The sequence below is a fragment of the Podarcis pityusensis genome (genome assembly GCF_964106645.2).
Source record: "Podarcis pityusensis genome assembly, chromosome: 9".
In the NCBI taxonomy this organism is placed as follows: Eukaryota; Metazoa; Chordata; class Lepidosauria; order Squamata; family Lacertidae; genus Podarcis; species Podarcis pityusensis.
The window spans coordinates 549,389-563,189 of NC_138034.1; the positions used below are offsets into that span (position 1 = coordinate 549,389).

Below are 13,801 nucleotides of genomic sequence, written 5' to 3' on the forward strand. Positions count from 1 at the left end.
AAAAAGAAGGATAGCCTTGGCCTCTGAGTCTGCTCAGGCTTGTACCTGGTGACTTTAAACATTTTAGGTACAGAATTATCATTACTGCTGCAGACTGTTAACTGCCTAATGCCTTCCAGATATATTTTGGGGTCCTCCAATGTGTCAGGAAGCTGCTTCCAGAAAGGAGAGTCTGTCGTTCAGTGGCAGAGCACCAGGTCAATCCCCTGACAGCTCTAGTTCAATGCAACTCAATTAGGAGATGCTATGCTGCTTTTTAAAATAACTTTTCCTGAAGATTGTAGATCTCGTCTGTCAGAGTAGACAATAGTAGGCTGGAAAGACCAATGGTCTAACTCAGTGGTCACCAAAGCGGGTGGTATCACCTCCCAGGGGGCAGTAAGATTACCTAGGGGGTGCTAAGAGGCAAGGGGGGTGGCAGGGGGGCACTGGAGGTGTCAATGACTGCTCACAATGGACCAAGTTCATCAATGCTGTTGAAATAATTAAACGACATAATTTTAATTGTATTTTGATTAAATGTGCAATTAATTAAAACAATAAAAAAATTGTCCAGTAGCACCCCAACCTGTGCAATTAATTGTTACTGTTCTGAATTTGTGTTATCTTCTTTAGTTGGTCATGCCATTCTGAATAATACTTTTAGTAGGGTAGGGTAGGGGGCACTGGGGCGGGGAGTTTATGGAACCAGTGGGGCAGTGCTCTGAAAAAGTTTGGGATCCCTTCATGTAAGCCAAGGGTGGGGAACCAGCAGAAGAGCCTCAGCCTTCCCTCTCCCCACCCCCTGCTCCCTTGCTCCTCCCTGCCCCCCCATGACTTTGTCTAATCCCCTTTTACAGCACTAGATGCCCTCCCCCTGCTTTCTTTGCAAATAAGGAAAAGACAAGAGGATGTTAATTAGTATAAAAGGCCCCATAACAATCAAACATGCCACACTTTAGGCTGTGACCTTGCAAGCAAAGAACAGGTTCATTATCTTCCAAAGTGCTGCCTCACAGCAGGAGTAGAGGAGACAATTATGAATAATCTAAATGGGAGTAGCCATTTGAGCAAGGCAGACAATGGGCAGGACCCACTGGAGTGGGCCAGAAGAAAGAAAGGGAAAGGGAAACAGGAGAGAGGATATCTGGCCGAACATAGGAAGACGACACAGTGGCGTAGCAAGGTCAGGTGGTACCCGGTGCAGAAAATTTCTTGTCATCCTCCCCCCACATTGAAGTTATTAAAAGAAGGAAAAATAAGATACTTACAGTTGCAAGTGTTATTTTCTGGTTTATTTACTTAACATTGTGAGCATGCACAACTAACTAACTAACTAACTCAACATGGGGTGACTGACCGGCATGGCAGCGGATAGGATTGGTTGCTGGTTGAGTGATGATGGGTCACCGGTTGTCTCACTCAAGTACAAACTGCTCGCTTCGGCAGCACATATACTAAAATTGGAACGATACAGAGAAGATTAGCATGGCCCCTGCGCAAGGATGACACGCAAATTCGTGAAGCGTTCCATATTTTTATCTGCTATGATTAAATGGGCACAGGATGTTGGACATAATATTATGATGGCTGGCTGGGAACAGTTATGGACCACTGGTATGAAGTTTACGGCATGCAGTGCCTTAATAGAGAATTTAATGAAAATGATTTACAGGTGGTACATAACACCAGTCAAGCTTGCAAAAATTTATCATTTGCCTGATAATAAATGTTGGAAATGCAATGAAACTGAAGGTACTTTCTTTCACCTCTGGTGGACATGCCCAAAGATTAAGGCATTCTGGGAGATGATCTATAATGAAATGAAAAAGGTATTTAAATATACCTTCTTAAAGAAACCAGAGGCCTTTCTCCTGGGCATGGTGGGCCAATTGGTGCCAAAGAAGGACAGAGTTTTTTTTCATGTACGCTACAACAGCAGCAAGAATACTCATTGCAAAGCACTGGAAGACACAAGATCTACCTACCAGGGAAGAATGGCAGATGAAGCTGATGGATTACATGGAATTGGCGGAAATGACTGGCAGAATCCGAGACCAGGGAGAAGAGTCGGTGGAAGGAGATTGGAAAAAATTCAAAGCTTATTTACAGAAATATTCCAAAATTAATGAATGTTAGAAAGATGCTGGAAAGAAGTTATATGACTTTAGTAGAAATATTATAAAGAATTAAGTATGAATAGACTGACATTGGGTAAAGAGGTAAATTCAAGTCTAAAATTGCGTTAAGTTAAACCATGGAACTAAATTTGTGAAAGAGGGAAAGGAATTGCTGGAATATTTAATTGAACTAGCATACAAAAAAGGAGGTGTGAGGAAGTCGAGGAAATAAGCAAATGAAAGATAAGGATATGAAAATATGTGGTTCTTTTGTATGTTTGTTTGTTCTTTTTTGGGGTTTTCTTTTCTTTATTAATGCTTTTGTTTTCTTTCTTTTTCTTTTTGTATTGTTGATGTTTTGTATTTCTGAATTTATTTTTGTTTTTGAGGTTTTGTAATTGTTTATTGTTTATTTTTTTTCTTTTGTTTTACTTCTGTTTTTCTGCAGTGTTCAAACTTCAATAAATATTTTATAAAACAAACAAACAAACTGCAGAGACAGGCTTTGGCGGAAAGAAACACCCCCTTCCCTTCCTTATCCACACGCTCTGCACTACACAGTGTCGAGTTCAGCCGCGTTTTGTTGTGTTTGTTGCCTGAACTAAAAAGTTTCAATACGTATTATGTTGACTTGTTGAGGTGAATTAATTGTCAGACATAGTTATTAAATAATATTTTTTTCAAAAAAAAGTGTCGTGAGCCCCAATTTTTATTGTAAAAACACATATTTTTGCCATTTTTTCACCCCCTCAGTGATGACACCCAGGGTGGACTGCACCCCCCGCAACCCCCTTCCTATGCCAGTGAGAGGACAAAGCTAGCAACAGTGCAGCATTAGTGATGCTCTGGATGTTAAGGCTAGCACAAATTATCTCCCCCCACCCAGCACTACCCAACCTTCTGGGACGTAATTGCCATGCAAAAAGAGGGTCTGCTACTTTCTTTAGGAGGTGCAATGATAGCGTTCATTTTTAAATATATTCCTTTAGCATTACGAAGTTGGTGATGCCTTAGGGTCACAACTTGCAGGCAGTTCCAGAGGCCTAGAAGTTGCTGCTGTCTTGGAGGCTTGGGAGAATAAAGTTCTAGTTTATTTCTTGAGTTTGTCTGCGGAGCCAGTGTTGTCAAATGGTGTCAGCAGTGGAATTCTAGTTTGACAGTGGACCCAGAATCATTACTGGGGCAGTGGTGTGTGTGTGTCACCAGCAAAGGCTCGGTGGGGGGCAGCCCTGTGTTCCATGCCTGTGTTCCGCGCTAAAGCTGTGCCCACCCCATTCCATAGAATGGGACCCGGGGGGGGGGGATGTCGCTTGTTGGATCCAATCTTTTAGCTTCTCTTGAACCCCATTTTGCCTATGCACTGTACTGATCTGAGCACTGCAGTTTTTGGCAGAAACCTTGCTATTGAGTGTGAGTTCTTTATCCTTCAGTGAGAGCCAGAACTCTTTCTAACACCCTCATTTTCACTCTCTCCCTTTTTTGCTCTCTTTCTTCTCCCCTTTTATCTTCAGGCGTGTACCTAGGGCTTGGCCAGGCTGACCTCTGCCAAGGGCAACAGGCCCAGAGGGTGCAAAAAACCGCACCTCTCCATTCAGGCTGGGAGTGGCTGGGAGTCCATTCGCCTGACTGTCTGGGCAGCTGGGGGGGGGGGCGTGTTGATACAGCTCTTTGCCAAGGGTGCAAGGAAGCCTGGGAATGCCTCTGCTTGTCTTCCTGGATTCCTGCATTGCAGGGGGCTGGACTAGATGACTCTTTGGATCCCTCCCAACTTTACCATTTTATTATTCTTTCCCATCCGGGGGCTGGCGGCAGGAGGGGCAAGAGAAACACGCTGGCTAGAGTTCCAAGCAGAGGGGTTTTGATATTAGGCAGAGGGTGACATAAAAGGAGGCCAGGGTCGCGGCTGCAGTTGCCCATTGAGTGTGGTGGGAAAAGAGCAGGATCTCCTGCAGCAGCAGCAGCATGAAAGGGGAGATTGCCTAGGACTGAAGGGGTCTTTGCCCTATCATGGAGGTGTGTAGTTTAGTTGGAATGTCTTCTACAGCCACTGGTCTTGACAGCATGAATGAGAGGGGCCTTTTGGTAGTTACAGAGGAGCCTTCAAGTCTAAGAGTGAAGGCAAGTCTACTTTCTATGGAGTCAGGGCTGCGCACCTGACTGCTGGTTGTGACTCTTCTGCTTCTTAAGCCTGTGCTGAAGTGAATGGTTTGGAGACTGAGTCCCTAGGAAGCTAGCTCACCTCCATGGGTAGCGTTGGATGAACCTGCTAATTTTGGATTCCATTTCCCCCCCTTGGAAGTTCAATTCTCATTTATAAATGACCTTGCTATTTGTTTGTTTGTTTGTTTGTTTTAAAAGAATCCTCAGGGAAACATGTACATATTTTAATGACCATTTCTTATAACATGTATTTTCATTTGCCAATTTGCTTAATAAACACATTTTTGCCAGTATTTTTTCCTAATATAATGCACTTTAGTATTTTCACTAATACAAACATTTTTTGGTGTGTATTTTCACCTGATATATGCTCATTTTTGTGGGCCAGTTTTGGCTGGAGAGCTTCACTGGGAAATTCAGAGAAGTGCAAATTCTGGTTTGCATATTGGCTCAGAGTATATGAACTAGATCAGTTGAGGGAAGAACTAACTTAGTTGGTCTTAAAGGTGCTACTGGAAGGATTTTTTTTATTTAGATCAGTTGAGAATGAGATGCAAACCAGGCCAGTTTCTCCCTCTTCACCTCTTGTGACTGCAGGGAGGTCCATATCCTGAGCCTCAATAGTGTCAGGCTGTTTGAGGAACTTCCTCGTATCTTCTAGTTGAGATTCCTGCATTGAAGCAGGTTGGACTAGATGACCCTTGGGGTCCCTTCCAACTCTACAATTCTACAATTCTATGATTCTATGATTCTGATTTGAGAAGTCAAGATGTACCTTGCCCTGATTGAAAGCCATGGCGATTAAGTCACTGGTGATGGATAGGAATCAAATGTCCACTCCTTGGGAAATGAAAATGCTGCCTCCGGAGGGGACTTGCATTCATGCACAGCAGGGGGGTGGGGGGTGGACATGCCGGGGTGTAGCTTTTTCCACCTGCCCCACCAGTGGCTTGAACCCAGCAACTTTTACAACACATAGAAGCCAGAGGGGGCAGTTTGAAATGGAGGACTGAGCACCAAGGATATGTGGGATGTAAGATAAGCAGTCAAGTACAACACCCAGAGTGGACACACAGGGGGGTGTCACCCCAGGATTTCCTGTCACACCTGGCATGGAGCTTCCTCCCCCTGCATGTAACTAGGTAGATGGGCGTGACCCTGGGAGACCCCATAAAAGGGGCTGGTCACGCCGTCATTGTTCTCTTGATGCCATTCTCTCTCTTCTGCTGCTGATACTGTTGTGTTTTGCTGTCTGCTGGCTCTCAGCCAGCAGGACATGGGCTCAGATGCCCATATGGGATGAACCCACATTCTCTTCTGTAACTCTAAGCTAAAGCCTGCCTTCAGGTATCCAGCTGTGAACTGAATGTGAGTAAACTTCTTATTACTTATAAAGAAGATTGTTGTGTCTTTATTCCTTTTTAGGAGGTATAAAAGGGGACTTACCAGGAACAAAACCCAATCTGGACAAAGCCAGATTGGATTGCTTAAGTAAAGAGATTAAAATGAATCTACCAACTAGCTTCCTGCTATATATTGGGGAATGCTGCTGACTCACAAGCGTGAGTGAGAAAGGATACTATTAAATCAATATATCCTCTCCTGGTATCCATAACATTCCACAGGACAGAGTCATTGGCAGATAAGAAAGCAGCACTGGATGCGTCAGGAAGTAATTTGCCTTGGCACTTTCTTATAAGTGTGAATTGATTTTTGCTGTGCTGCGTCAGGCTGAATTATGAATAAGGGAAAGCAAGGCTGGATCTCCCAGAGGTGAGAATATTGGGGGGTGGGGCAGAGGGAGATCTCTCAATACAGAGAGCCTGGTTTTGGTCTCATTTCGGCTGATGCCCGAACAGAACTTCATTTAAGCCAAGGTTCACTTGGAGGTATTATTTATTTGTTATTCACTGTATTTGTGTCCATTCTTCTTCAAGGAGCTCAAGGTAGAACCCATGTTTCTCCCTCCTCCTCATTTAATCCCCACAACAACCCTGTGAGGTTGGGTAGACTGAGAGGTAGTGACTGGCCCAAGGTCACCCCAGGGAGCTTCATGTACACTGAGTGGGGATTTGAACCCCAGTCTCCCAGACCCTAGCCCAGCACCCTCTCCACCACACAACCCTGGTGCAAAATAGAAAGGGCAAAGGGCATTTATCTCACCCCAGATTAATATTGGAAGCAGCTCGCTGGGTGGAGCAGCATCACTGTTCTCGCTTCTTGGCAGGTGAGTAGCTTGTTGGGCTGCAAACACAGGAGCAGGAGCACAGGATTGGCTCTGTTAGTCCATTTGCACCTTTGCAACACCTTCCTGGCACTTCGGCCCTTTCCTTGTCCTGGCTCTCACTGCAGGATGAAGAACGCAAACTGGCAGTATGGTTTCTACCAAAATCTCTGGTGCTCAAAGCAGTACTGTATGTAGATGAAATGGGGTTCAAAGGTCCAAAGATGTCTGAGCAGACTTGGTGATTTGAGACCATGTAAATCAGGGGTGGGGAACCTCAGGTCCGAGCCTTGAATGTGTCCCTCTCAGTCTTTACCCCCAGCCCTTGAGTTCCCCTCCCAGGCCACACCCCTCAACAGCCTTGCATCACACCCTCTGTGACTCGCTAGAATGTATCCTTGATACACCTGTACAAAGGTGTCAGGGTCTGGCTGGATGAAGAGGAAAGGGGGGGGGCTCCAGCCAGAGAACCTCCTAGGGGAGCCTCAGAGGAGGGAGGCTCAGAGCCAGGGGGTGGGGTGGGACACAGAAGACGGGTCAGTGGTCTACATGTTTTGCCCCTCCCCCTTTTTATCCTCACAACAACCCTGAAAGGTAGGTTAGGCTGAGAGAGGGTGACTGGCCAAAAGGTGACTGGAGATTTGAACCCTGGTCCCAGCCCAACTCTCTAACCATTATATGAATCTGATTGGATTGTTTCATGTTTTAGGGTTTAAAAAAACTTTCGCACCTTGCCTTGGAGGTGAGCGACAAGGAAGGGTGGACTTGTAATTGACTAAATAAATTAATAAATATGAATTGGGGAGGAAGTTGTAAGTAAAACCAGCATCCTAACTGGAGAATTGGCCTAACGCTCTTATAGGCATTGTGTGTGTGAAAGAGAAATCTAAGGGGGAGCCATGAAATTACAGACCTGTCAGCCGACTGCCTGACCCAGATACATCAGTGGAGTGCAATTTCACGGCTAGCGTTGTCAAAGATGTGGAACAAGCTTTGCTCCTCCCTGCCCAGACACTTATTCTGGGGCCACCTGCTGCCTAGACAGACACCCTTTGTCCTGGCGCACGGTGGCATGTGCAGCCTCCCGGTTCGCATCAAACGGAGCCTGATGCTTCACGTTGCCCCTCGAAGTATCTGCCATCACCTGTCACCCTCCGCTAAGCTCCCCTCCAAACACTTGACACAGGAGTCGACTGAGAGAAGCTGGTTTGCTTAACCTTACTGTTAGAATCATAGGAGTGTAGCATTGGAAGGGAGCCTGAGGGTCATCTAGTTCAGCCCTCTGCTAAGCAGAATCAAATTAGGAAGAGCCTCATTACCTCATAGGGTACCTTCCAGTGGCTGAAGACAATGTGAAACAAGCAGTGTTACCTCCCAGCCATACAGGCCAGAAGTTTCTATAAATGCTCCCTGCCCCCTCCATCCTCCATTCAGGTAAGCGGCAGGCATTGTGAAGTTCAAGGACCATGCCAGCCAAAGTACCTTAGGAGAACACAGGGCAGGGCTAGAGAGACAGATCTGGAAGACCACCTAACTCTGTGTACTGAGGTTCCCCACACCTGACCCATCCCATAGATAGCCATCATGAAGGTGGTCACAGTTAGGGATATCAGTAAAATTTGTTATTTTTGAACGTGATACTGAATGCAGGCACCTTCCATTGCCTCAGATTAATTATGAAATGAATGTTCATTGTTACAAATGACTGTGATATTTCACGGGACTCTACGCTGTCTCCTCTGTCTTGAAAAGAACCTCTGAACTATCATTTGGTTTCAAGGCTCTCAGAGCTGGACCTCAGTGTCCGGGCTGAACAATGGGGATGTTCAGGTATACTGGGCCGAGGCCGTTGGGCTTTAAAGGTCATCACCAACACTTTGAATTGTGTTTGGATTCGTACTGGGAGCCAATGAAGGTCTTTCAGGACCAGTGTTATATGGTCTTGGCAGCCACTCCCAGTAACTAGTCTAGCTGTCACATTCTGGATTAGTTGTAGTTTCCATGTCACCTTCAAAGATAGCCCCACGCACTGGCGGGGGAAGGGGGTGGGGGTGGTCTGCCCCGGGGTGCCATCTCTGAGGGGGGGGGGTGACAAAAAGGTACCCCGCAGGGGCTCGCCCTGCTGCTGCCATGTGTGGAGGATCGTGCCGCCCCTGCCGCAAGCGGAGGATTGTGCCGCCCCCACTGAAATGGGTTTTCAATTCTAAAAACCATGACACGGGTTTTCAATTCTAAGAAAACCCATATCATGGTTTTATTTTTTAATGGCTGGCTTTCTACAGTCTCCACTTTTCTATCGGATAATTCCTTCACAATGCCTATGACCTTGAGCATTTCAGAAGAAATGATTCCTTGGTTAGACTGTAGCCGTGGGGAGACTTCCGGGGTGGCGCCACCGGCAATGGCGGAATCCCTCTGAACTGGAGGGACTAGCTCCGCAGGAAACGGGTCTTCTCCGCTATGGCGAAGCGGGGACCCTCTTAAAAATCACAGGCGGATGAAGCCTGTGACCATGGGACTCGGCGGGCACCTTTAGCGCCCCCCCAACCCGCTAAGGAACCCACTAACGGGCTCCGAAGTGAAGAGGGGGGAGTGGCGCGGTGCTGTGAGTCAGCTGCTATTTCCATGGAGTGAAGCCGCATAGCCGTTGCCGGAGAGCGCTGCCTTTTTCCTGGGACAATTTGGACTTTAAAATAAGCACCCGTGAGTACTTAGACTTTGAACAATTGGATATCAAAGAATGACTAGCGAGCAGGAAAGAATTGGATTTTAAAAACCTACTCTAATTTGGTACAGAACGGGAAGGTCTAAACAGGAAGTCAGCCTTCCGTTCTTTTGTAAACAGAATAAAGCAAAGACAATTTAAACTAGAGCTCAGAAAATCGTTTTTAAAAGATTGGATTTCACCATTTAAAATTGTGGAACCCCCCTTCGACAGCAGGAGAAGGGGGAGATCTTTTTGGACTGTTTAAAGTGACTTTAAAGTAAAGTAACTTTCCTCCGTCCTGATCCTGGAGTGGGGTGTCAGGACTGACGTTTGAAGTTCATTGACCAAAGACAAGTGTTTTTGACAGATAGCTAAAAGAAGAGAAACATAGTGATTCCACTGCTCCCTTTCGCATTTTAAAGGAATATATATGGACAAAGTATCTTAAAAAGGGAAACTTTGTTGCAAGAACAAATAGAAGTCTTCCCTCTAGAGGGAGTCTGTGAAACTGTAACTAATTCCAGGGAGCTGGCAGCTGTTACAGATTACAACCGTGGGAACAGGCATCTGACCTTGCAGGACAATGTATTCAGAAGCTTTGTTGTGTGCTCTCTATAAAACAAATGCCCTACTGGAACAATTACACGAGAAGGTGAATTGGATGGCGACTTCGACTAGAAATTTTGAACAGGCAGTGGGAAATTTTGAACAGACAGTGGGAAAATATGTGGAGCCCACTCAGGAATTAAATCAGGAGAGTGTCTTGACAGAACAGGCCCAACAGGAATATGATTTTTCGGATTTGACAAATGAACTTGGAAAAAGCCATATTTGGAAAGGAAAAGTTTGGTTTGGCTTGGAAATGGGGGCTGGATTGACCCCCCCTATGCTGGGATGCCTGGACTTTTCAAATATGGCAATGGGCCGTGAGATGTTTGGGACTGTGGGGGCTCTTAATTTTGGAGGGTCTTTGAAACATGCTTTTAAATACTGCATGGAATTCAGTGTTGAACATGGAAAAGGGGCTGATCTGTCGAGAAGGGTTAAAAACATTGTCAAGCTGGAGTTACCACGAGCAGGAGACAAGGGAAAATACAGTCACAAATATGAAGAAGAGCCGCGGAAGGGACGTGGAAGAGACTTGAGGGCCTCGGACATAAGGTTGCCAGGTTAATGGGCTAGATCGACGGGATAATAAGGACTGACAAAACCCGGAACCAGGAGGAAGGGACGTTGGATGAAGATTGGATCTGTTTGTATCTTTTTTCTTTACCATTAGAACTGTTTTATAAAATTGATGAATGTTAGAAAAATGTTGGAATGAAATTACTTGGCTTTAGCAAAGATGTTTAAAGAAATATGAAAGAATATTATGGTTATGAGAAGCTGGTAAGGATAAGATTTAAGTTTTAAGCTTTAAGGTTTAAGGTTTATTTTATTATAGAAAGATAAGATCAAAACAGTTTAGGGTAATGCAATGACAGAATATTATGAAACATGGAAAGGATTTGCTGGGATAATTAATAACTAGGATACAAAGAAAGGGAGGAGGAGGAGGTCTAAGAAAGAAGGTAATGACAGTTAAGGATCTGAAAATAATGAATTTGTTTTTAAATGTTTTTAACAGCTTGTATGTATTTTTGCATTTTTCTTTTTTTTCCTGTCACTTTTTCTTATTTTGAATTTTTACTCATATGGTGGGAAGGGGTTTGTTGTTTTTTCTTTTTCTACTTTGTCAACTATTTTTATTTTGTACTTTCTTTTGCTTCTATTTTATTTTTTATTTTTTGTAACATCTTGAAAATTTCAATAAATATCTTTTTTTTAAAAAAATAGACTGTAGCCGTGGACAGACATTCTGTAGATACATGGTAAAAAGACCTTGGAGGTCTGTGGCAAGTTTGAGGAAGGCGGTGGCAATTGTGGCTGAATTTGGAGGAGTTTTTTGAGCTATTCTTTGAGATTGCCATCTAAATGCACAGTGTTGTCATTTTCCTTGGGTGATTGCAAACCCAAGAGGCAGTGAGTGGTACCCATTCTGGAGGAGAAATTGTAAGTGATGGACTGTTTATGGGATGGCATGAGTGTATGTGCTGCGACATGCAAGTTTGGCAGGGATGAGTCTGGTGTATGTGACATTAAGATAAGGGAGAAGAAAATCCAGGCACCAGGGCAACAAGTACCATGTGTGGGACAAGGCCCTGGTGAAGGTGCAGGAAGCACTCAACCTGTGGCTGGAGAACCTGAACCGCCAGTGTATCCCTATTGACTGCAGCACCTTGTGCAAGTGTATGTGCACTTCAAGCAGCCTTCACAGGAGTTCTGAGCCAGCTGGCTGAAGAACATCAGCCCTGTGTTGAAGCTGCATCCACAGACCAGGAGGCTCCCAAGTGGGCCCTGACCAGCTGAAGAGGCAAAAGCACCAGCTGCCCATCACCATGTTCCTCAGCAAGACACCATCAGCCTCAACAAGTGCATCTGCCCACAACAAAGCACTTCAAAGTACTGGTCTACGCCACTTGTCATTGTTTGCAAATTGTCCTCCAGAGATGAAGAAGATGGAGTGCCACCATTGCCACTGTTCCTGTCCATCTGGTACAGCTGCTGGTTTTTAAAAAGGTCTTTCTGGGTTTTCAGATGTTTACAGGGTGTTTGCAGTCTTTTTCAATGGGTACTTCAATCACATGTGAGTTCACATATATATGCGGTACCTCAGAACGCGGTACCTCCATGTAAATGGGGGGGGGGGGGGCTTGCCTGTACTTCTTTTTAAAAATGGCATGGTTTTAGCTTCTTCATGTTTGCTGTCTGGGACTCCTTTAGGAAGGAGGGTGGAATAGATATATTTTTTTTTTAATGAGTAAGAGCAATAAATAAAATGCAAACCAAGCAGATTTCTTCCCATCCCTATCCCGACCCTTACACACATAAAACACAATAATTAAAGCACAACTTGAAATTCTTTTTCTGCAAAGCTTGGGGACTGATTGATAGCTTTGAAGGATCAGCTGGTCATCCTCTTTTTCCTCATTCCTTTTGCTTTTCTGCTTTCCTGGCTCTCCACCACATCCCAAAAACATGGTCAAATGACATTGTCTTCCACTTCATTTTTATTTGGTCTATAACAGTCTATGACGCTCGCCTGTCCCATAAACCCCCTGGAAGACTCTCAAATTATCCAGCACGCACTTCCTTCTCAAATTATGATGTGCTATTTGTTGCTGGAACATTCTGTAAACAGGTTGCATCAGCATCAATTCCTTTTTTTTTTAAATTTCTCTTTATTAATTTTCATACACACATATACACACATATGTACAGAAAATAAATTCTTCACGGAAGAAAAACAAAAATAAGAACAACATAACTTAATTATAAGAAAAAGGGAAAAAAACCAGAGACAAACATGTAAGTTATTGACTTCCCTCCACCTCAGTTTTGGGTTATGTAATACATTTTTTCCCGCAGTTTATCTTTAAAACTTTTGTATGTTGAAGGGTTATATTAAGCTTACTGTGATCTTTGGGTTTTTTAAATCTACTCCAAATAGGTTATGAATTTATTCCATTCTTTAATAAACTTTGTTTCTTTCTGGTCTTTGTGTTAATTTTGCCAATTCTGAATATTCAAATAATTTACTTTGCCAATCTCTTACTCTTGGGATATTGATTGATTTCCAATTTTGGGTGATTAAAATTCTAGCAGCTGTTGTTGCGTACTGGAATAAGGTCTGGTCCTCTTTCTTAATTTCATTGCCAATCATTCCCAGAAGAAAATTTTCAGGTTTTTTAACAAAAGTATATTTAAACATTTTTTTTAATTCATTATAAATGAGCTCCCAGAACTTCTTGATTTTTTCACAAGTCCACCACATGTGGTAAAAACTTCCTTCCTTGTCTTTACACCTCCAGCACATTTTATCTCCATTCTTATAGATTTTTTCCTAATTTTACAGGGGTGATGTACCATCTGTACATCATTTTTTCCATGTTTTCTCTTAAGGCAACACAAGCAGTGAACTTCATATCTTTATTCCAGAGCTTAATCCAACTATCGTATTCCAGATTATATCCCAAATCTATCGCCCATTTCACCATAACTTCTTTTATTTCCTCATCCTTAGTATCCCATTCTAATAGTTGATTATACATTTTTGATAAGAGTTTTGAATTTCCTTCCAGTATTTCTATCTGGAATCTTGATTTTTTTTCATTTATCCCGATCTTTTTATCTTCTGTCCACAGTGCATTAATTTGATGGAATTGTAACCAACTCGTTAATTTATCTCCTAGTTCTTCATACGTTTTGATCTGCCAACCTTTTTCTGTTCTCACCAATAAATCTTCATATGTCCATCTCTTACCTTCTATATTTGTTTTTTTAATTGTTAAAATATCTATTGGTGACAACCACAAGGGAGTTTTCCGTTCAAGAAGATTTTTATTTCTTTCCCAAACGTCTAGCAGAGGTCCTCTAATGATGTGGCTGGAGAATTCTTTATGTACTTTTGCTTTATTATGCCACAAATATGCGTGCCAACCGAATCTGGTGTTAAAACCTTCTAAATCTAGTAGGTCAGTGTTTTTTATTACAATCCATTCTTTAATCCAA

General features: G+C 43.5%; 1 long non-coding RNA gene across 1 annotated transcript; it reads right to left on the bottom strand.

Annotated features, from left to right (window-relative positions):
* Positions 1-1,261: 1,261 nt before the first annotated feature.
* On the bottom strand, positions 1,262-6,786 carry LOC308485595. Its single transcript, XR_013990642.1, has 2 exons — positions 6,423-6,786; positions 1,262-1,436 (listed from the first exon to the last, which is right to left on the bottom strand). It is a non-coding gene; the product is annotated as an uncharacterized lncRNA (long non-coding RNA).
* Between the last annotated feature and the right edge of the window lie 7,015 nt (positions 6,787-13,801).